We start from the raw sequence: 6,422 nt of genomic DNA, 5'->3' as shown, positions 1-6,422 counted from the left end.
ATTAAAATACCCAAATAACATTTTAAACATTTATGTTACAATCCCCGTAACGTACACATCTGTGTGATTATATTTACAAAAAAAAATATTAATTAAATAAATTTATTCGCTATGTCTGGACGAGGTAAAGGTGGTAAAGTAAAGGGAAAGGCAAAGTCAAGATCAAGCCGAGCAGGATTACAATTTCCTGTTGGAAGAATTCACAGATTATTACGAAAAGGAAATTATGCTGAACGAGTAGGTGCTGGTGCCCCAGTATATTTGGCTGCTGTTATGGAATATTTGGCTGCAGAAGTTCTCGAGTTAGCTGGTAATGCTGCCCGTGATAACAAAAAAACACGTATCATTCCACGTCATTTACAATTGGCAATTCGTAATGATGAAGAATTAAATAAATTATTATCTGGTGTAACAATTGCTCAAGGTGGTGTATTACCAAACATTCAAGCAGTGTTATTACCAAAGAAAACTGAAAAGAAAGCATAAATTAAAAACATTGCATTAATTTTTATAATAATAATACATCGATCATAGGCCTTTTAATAAAAGGCCACAAATTTATTTAAAATAAGAGTAAAAATTATTTTTATAAATAATATATTATAATATTTTTTTAAAGAATCAATTTAAATAATTATAAATTAATGATTCTTTTTTTTTTTTTTTTTTTTTATATGTTATTATGGAAATAATTCATCATATTATGATGACATTTAGGTAACATATTATAAGAATATTCATAAAATATTATCAAAATAATATTGTATTATGATGATATTTAGACAAAATATTATAAGAATATACACAAAATATTATCAAAATAATATCATTAGATAACAAAACTGTTCATGATACTCATACCTTTACTAGAGATAAAAGTATCAGGATGCACTTGTATTAATACATATTATCACAACATCACAAAATATTTTTTAAAAGGAAAAATTTTTAAAAAATTATTATAAAATTTGATTGAATTAAATTTCAATTTATTTTTTTAATAATTAAAGAAAAAAAAAAGCATATAAACTTTCTATTGAAAATGTTATTTTCAACTAGATGGCCAAGTGAACTTTGTTACACAAACAATATATGACGTATTCGTTATTTAAATAATCAGTATCCTTTGATATTATATCAATACGTTACTCTCTTCTTTTGATACATATTAATAAAATTTCAATTTATAAGATTTTATGTCAATTATATAAATAATATTATAAATTTTCTAAATACATAAGTTAAGTAACAAAAAATTTGAATAACAAGATAAATTTATATATTATGTTTTAATACTCGATACTATAATATATCGCATCCGTTACCAATTATTCGGTATCCTTTGATTTATACACAGAATGAACCAAAAATATGTATCAAATTTATTTTATTTATTTATATATTTAATATTATTATTATTATTTTATATTACAAAGTTTCTTAACGAAGCTTACAATGATTTCTCATATCGTACTTAACAAAATTATTTAGATCATATAAAATTTAAATTGTTAAAAAATTTTTATATATTATTATTATTATTTATTTTTATTAAAATTACATAACATAAAATTAATAATATTTTAATAATTATATAAATTAATTCTTATTTAAAATAATCTTATATTAATCTCAACAAATACTCTAATAATATATTTTGTCATAAATTTTTTTATATTTAAAATAAATATTATAATATATAAATACTTATATCAGTATAAAATTTCTTTATATAATTATGAAAAAATTAATTTAATAGTTAATTATTGATATTAATGCATAAATAAAAGTATTTTCTAATGAAATATATTTTGTCAATGTTCGATTAACACATTTCATAATAATACGTTTTCATTATTGACAAAAAAAGTTTTTCTAAAAATGAAATCTTATACTATAATATATATATTTATATATTAAATTTTTTAATTATTTATATACTAATAATTTATAATAAATCGATATTAAATAAAAAATAAAAATATATACTTTTTAAGTTTACCTTAAAAATATTATTGTTTTGTATGATTGAAATAATTAATATTAAACTATGTTTATTAATAATTGTTAATAAAAAAATTAAATATATTTTAATTTATAAAATAAATATTATTATTAAATTTATAATTTATTATTTTATATATTATAGAAATTGAAAAAATAAATCATGTTTACTACGACAGTAAATTAGAAATACTATTTAATTTTTATGTGTTTTCTACATGGTACTTTGACTTACATAGGGACTTATATTATTGTGAATAATGATATAATTGAAAACCTTTATTTTTTATTTGATAGAATTATTATATTTTATCATTTAAATATTTATAATAAATACATTATTTTTATAAAGTAAAAAATATGGCCGAAGAAAATTCTACAGCTGTTGCAGCAACTGCGGTTACTGCTGCTTCTACAACACCAACAAAAAAAGCAACAGCTTCTGGTGCTAAACGTACAAAACAACATTCAAAACCAACACATCCACGTACATCAGAAATGGTTGTTAACGCAATTAAAAATTTAAAAGAACGTGGTGGTTCATCATTACAAGCAATTAAAAAATATTTAGCTGCAAATTATAAAGTGGATTCTGATAAAATTTCACCATTTATTAAAAAATATTTAAAAGCTGCTGTAACTGAGGGAGCCTTGGTACAAACTAAAGGTAAAGGTGCATCTGGTTCATTCAAATTGGCTGCTTCCGCTTCATCTAATTCTTCAGCTAAATCAAAAGTATCCAAAAAAGAAAGTGGAGCAAAAGGTTCAGCAAAGAGTGCTAAAAGTAAACGGGCACCAAAAGAAAAGAAAGCCACAACTACATCATTGGCAGCCAAAAAGCCTAAAGCAAAAAAAGCGACTCCATCATCATCAACTGCTGCTAAAAAAGTTACTGCAAAATCATCAGCGGCATCAAAAAAAGCACCAGTTAAAGCAAAACCAGCAAAAAGTACAAAATCCGCTGCCAAAAGTAGCCCTGCTCGTAAACCGAAAGCACCAAAAGCTAAGAAAGCTTCTGTTGCCAAATCATCTCCTACAAAAATTAAAAAAGCAGCACCAAAAAAGAAATGATCTGTTACTTTAATAATATATTGAAATATTTCATTATTTTTGCTAAAAAATGAAAATAACATAGGCCTTAATACAGGCCACAAATTAATATTTGATAAGAGTAAATTATTTTTTGTATAAATATTTTATAAAATAATAGTTTAGAAACATTTGCCACAGTCAGTACCACGGATGGGTGGCCACTTGAGAATACTGTGTGCGGTTGCATTTTTATTTAAAATATATGGTATAATAAATAAGTATATATTTAAATTGATTACTTCATTGAAAATTTTAATAATATACTTTAATATTAATGATATTTATGAAAAATATATATTTGTAAAAATTTTCATTTATTACTGGCAACAGCCATACCACGTTGAAAACACCGGTTCTCGTCCGATCACCGAAGTTAAGCAACATTGGGCACAGTCAGTACTTGGATGGGTGACCGCTTGGGAACACTGTGTGCGGTTGCCTTTTTATATTAAAAATATAAATTATTTTTCTTCTTTTCTTTTTTTTTACACACCATATATAAATATATGTTATTTAGAAATGTAAACCTTTTATATTATTCATCAACAAATAAATATTATTTTTTGTATAAAATTTTATTGCATTTATAACTCATATCATGGTTACTTTAAAGCGAGAAGTTTTTTTAATATTTCAAATGAATATAAAATAATATAAATTTTATGAAATTTATTTATTTTTAGAAATAGCAATCGCTTATAATTATAACAAAATTTTAATAATGTTTAATTTTATTTCAATAATTTATATTTATATATATATATATATATATATATATATATATATATATATATATATTTTTAATAAAAATAATATACTCTTATTTAATAATATATGTTGGTCCTATATATAGGACCGAAAATATTTCTTATTTGTTTTTTTTTTTTTAAATTGTCATTTAAAACGCTTATGCACGTTCTCCACGAATACGTCTTGCCAATTGTATATCCTTAGGCATAATTGTAACACGCTTTGCATGAATTGCGCATAAATTGGTATCTTCAAATAAACCTACTAAATAGGCTTCACTAGCTTCTTGTAATGCCATAACAGCTGAACTTTGAAAACGTAAATCGGTTTTAAAATCTTGTGCAATTTCACGTACTAAACGTTGGAATGGTAATTTACGAATTAACAATTCAGTACTTTTTTGATAACGACGAATTTCTCGTAAAGCTACTGTACCAGGACGATATCTGTGTGGTTTTTTTACTCCACCAGTTGCTGGTGCACTTTTACGTGCAGCTTTCGTTGCTAATTGTTTTCTTGGTGCTTTACCACCAGTTGATTTACGTGCAGTTTGCTTGGTTCTAGCCATTTTCAAATAATAATGTTTTTACAAAAAAACACACAATTTTAAAAATTATATTCGACAATTTGATACTACAAAGTCAAATGTTTAAATGCGAAATAAATGTGTTGTATTTATATTTATATGAAATTTCAAAATTTTTGTTGTCATATCCTATTGGATAGCTATCAGAGTATGGACTAATCAAATTGTATAGGCGTGGCTTAAAAAATCTTTAATGCTTTATATAAAAAGGCACAATTGTACCGGCGCTCACATACATTACAATACTTGTGAGGTTAACACACGTGTTATCCGTTCGTTAAAATATTGTAAATAATTTTTTATTAAAATGACTGGCAGAGGAAAAGGTGGAAAGGGTCTTGGAAAAGGGGGTGCAAAACGTCATAGAAAAGTTTTGCGTGATAATATCCAAGGTATTACAAAACCTGCAATTCGTCGTTTAGCACGACGAGGTGGAGTAAAACGTATCTCTGGTTTAATTTATGAAGAAACACGTGGTGTACTTAAAGTATTCCTTGAAAATGTTATTCGGGATGCTGTTACATATACTGAACACGCAAAACGTAAAACAGTTACAGCTATGGATGTTGTATATGCATTAAAACGACAAGGTCGTACTTTGTATGGTTTTGGAGGTTAAGAAAATATAATAATTTACTTAAAATATTTAGTAAATTTATTAAAGAATATTTAATACATCCGATAAATTTAAACAGGCTTTCCTTTTTGGGAAGCCACTAATTTTATTTATATAAGAGTAAATAAATTTGTTAATAAATATAACATATTATATAATTTGTTTACAACAAATTATTTTGTTTATAACATACATTACCAAATATTTTTATTTTTTTTTTTTATTGTAATATATCTGCAATAATAAATTATAATTTGTATATTATCTATTTTATTTTACAATAACTTATTGAATTTTTGAAAAAATTTTATTATAAATTAATATACTATTATATTTTTTATATATACAAGTTAAGAGTAACAAGTATCGATAGGAGATTATCGAATTTATAACTAATAAAACATTTCGCCTTAATCAAAGAAAATAAAGATTTTGCTATACCATTTTTTATACTTTCAATAAATAATTTATTATTAAATTTTTATTATTTCATTTATTTTTTAAAATTATTAAAAATATTTTTCTAATAATTATAAGCGTACATAAACAAGTAGTAAATGTAAAATGAAAATAATAAAGGTAATGTAATGCATTTGCATTACACTGATTTACGATATATATTCCGCGATATCCTTTATTATATTTAAAATTAATAATATTGATATACTAATAATAGATATATTCAAGCTATTAATATATAAAATTTTATATTAAATATGATATTAATAATTGTTTATTTAATTTTTTTGTATATATAAAAATAATTTACTCTTATTTAAAAAATTTGATGGCTCTCTTAAAAAGAGAGCCGTTTTTATATGTTGATGTATTTTTATGTTATCAATTAAATAATATTTTCGATTTATTTATTTTGAACTTGTATATTTTGTAACAGCTTTAGTACCTTCACTAACAGCGTGCTTTGCCAATTCACCAGGTAATAATAATCGAACTGCGGTTTGAATTTCCCGACTTGTGATTGTTGAACGTTTATTATAATGTGCTAAACGTGATGCTTCAGCAGCAATACGTTCAAAAATATCATTAACAAAACTGTTCATGATACTCATAGCTTTACTAGAGATACCAGTATCAGGATGCACTTGTTTTAATACTTTGTAAATGTAAATTGCATATGATTCCTTGCGCTTCCTCTTCTTTTTCTTATCACTCTTTGATATATTTTTTTGAGCTTTGCCAGCTTTTTTTGCTGCTTTTCCACTTGTTTTTGGTGGCATTGTTACAAACAATTAATATACACAGATAGTTACAGAACACCAGTCAGTATATGTATGAGCGTGTCGTGTATACAACTAGCGTATTATATACGCGAAGATGGATATAACAATAAAAATGAATACTACTCTCTGATTG

At 24.1% G+C, this 6,422-nt stretch overlaps 1 non-coding gene across 1 annotated transcript; it reads left to right on the top strand.

The window, feature by feature from the left end:
- The first annotated feature begins 3,418 nt into the window (after positions 1-3,418).
- Positions 3,419-3,537, top strand: LOC123304147. Its single transcript, XR_006536195.1, has one exon. It is a non-coding gene; the product is annotated as a 5S ribosomal RNA (ribosomal RNA).
- The last annotated feature ends 2,885 nt before the right edge of the window (positions 3,538-6,422 follow it).

The sequence above is a fragment of the Chrysoperla carnea genome (genome assembly GCF_905475395.1).
Source record: "Chrysoperla carnea chromosome X unlocalized genomic scaffold, inChrCarn1.1 SUPER_X_unloc_25, whole genome shotgun sequence".
Classification (NCBI taxonomy): domain Eukaryota; kingdom Metazoa; phylum Arthropoda; class Insecta; order Neuroptera; family Chrysopidae; genus Chrysoperla; species Chrysoperla carnea.
This window is presented reverse-complemented; position numbering and strand designations above follow the sequence as displayed.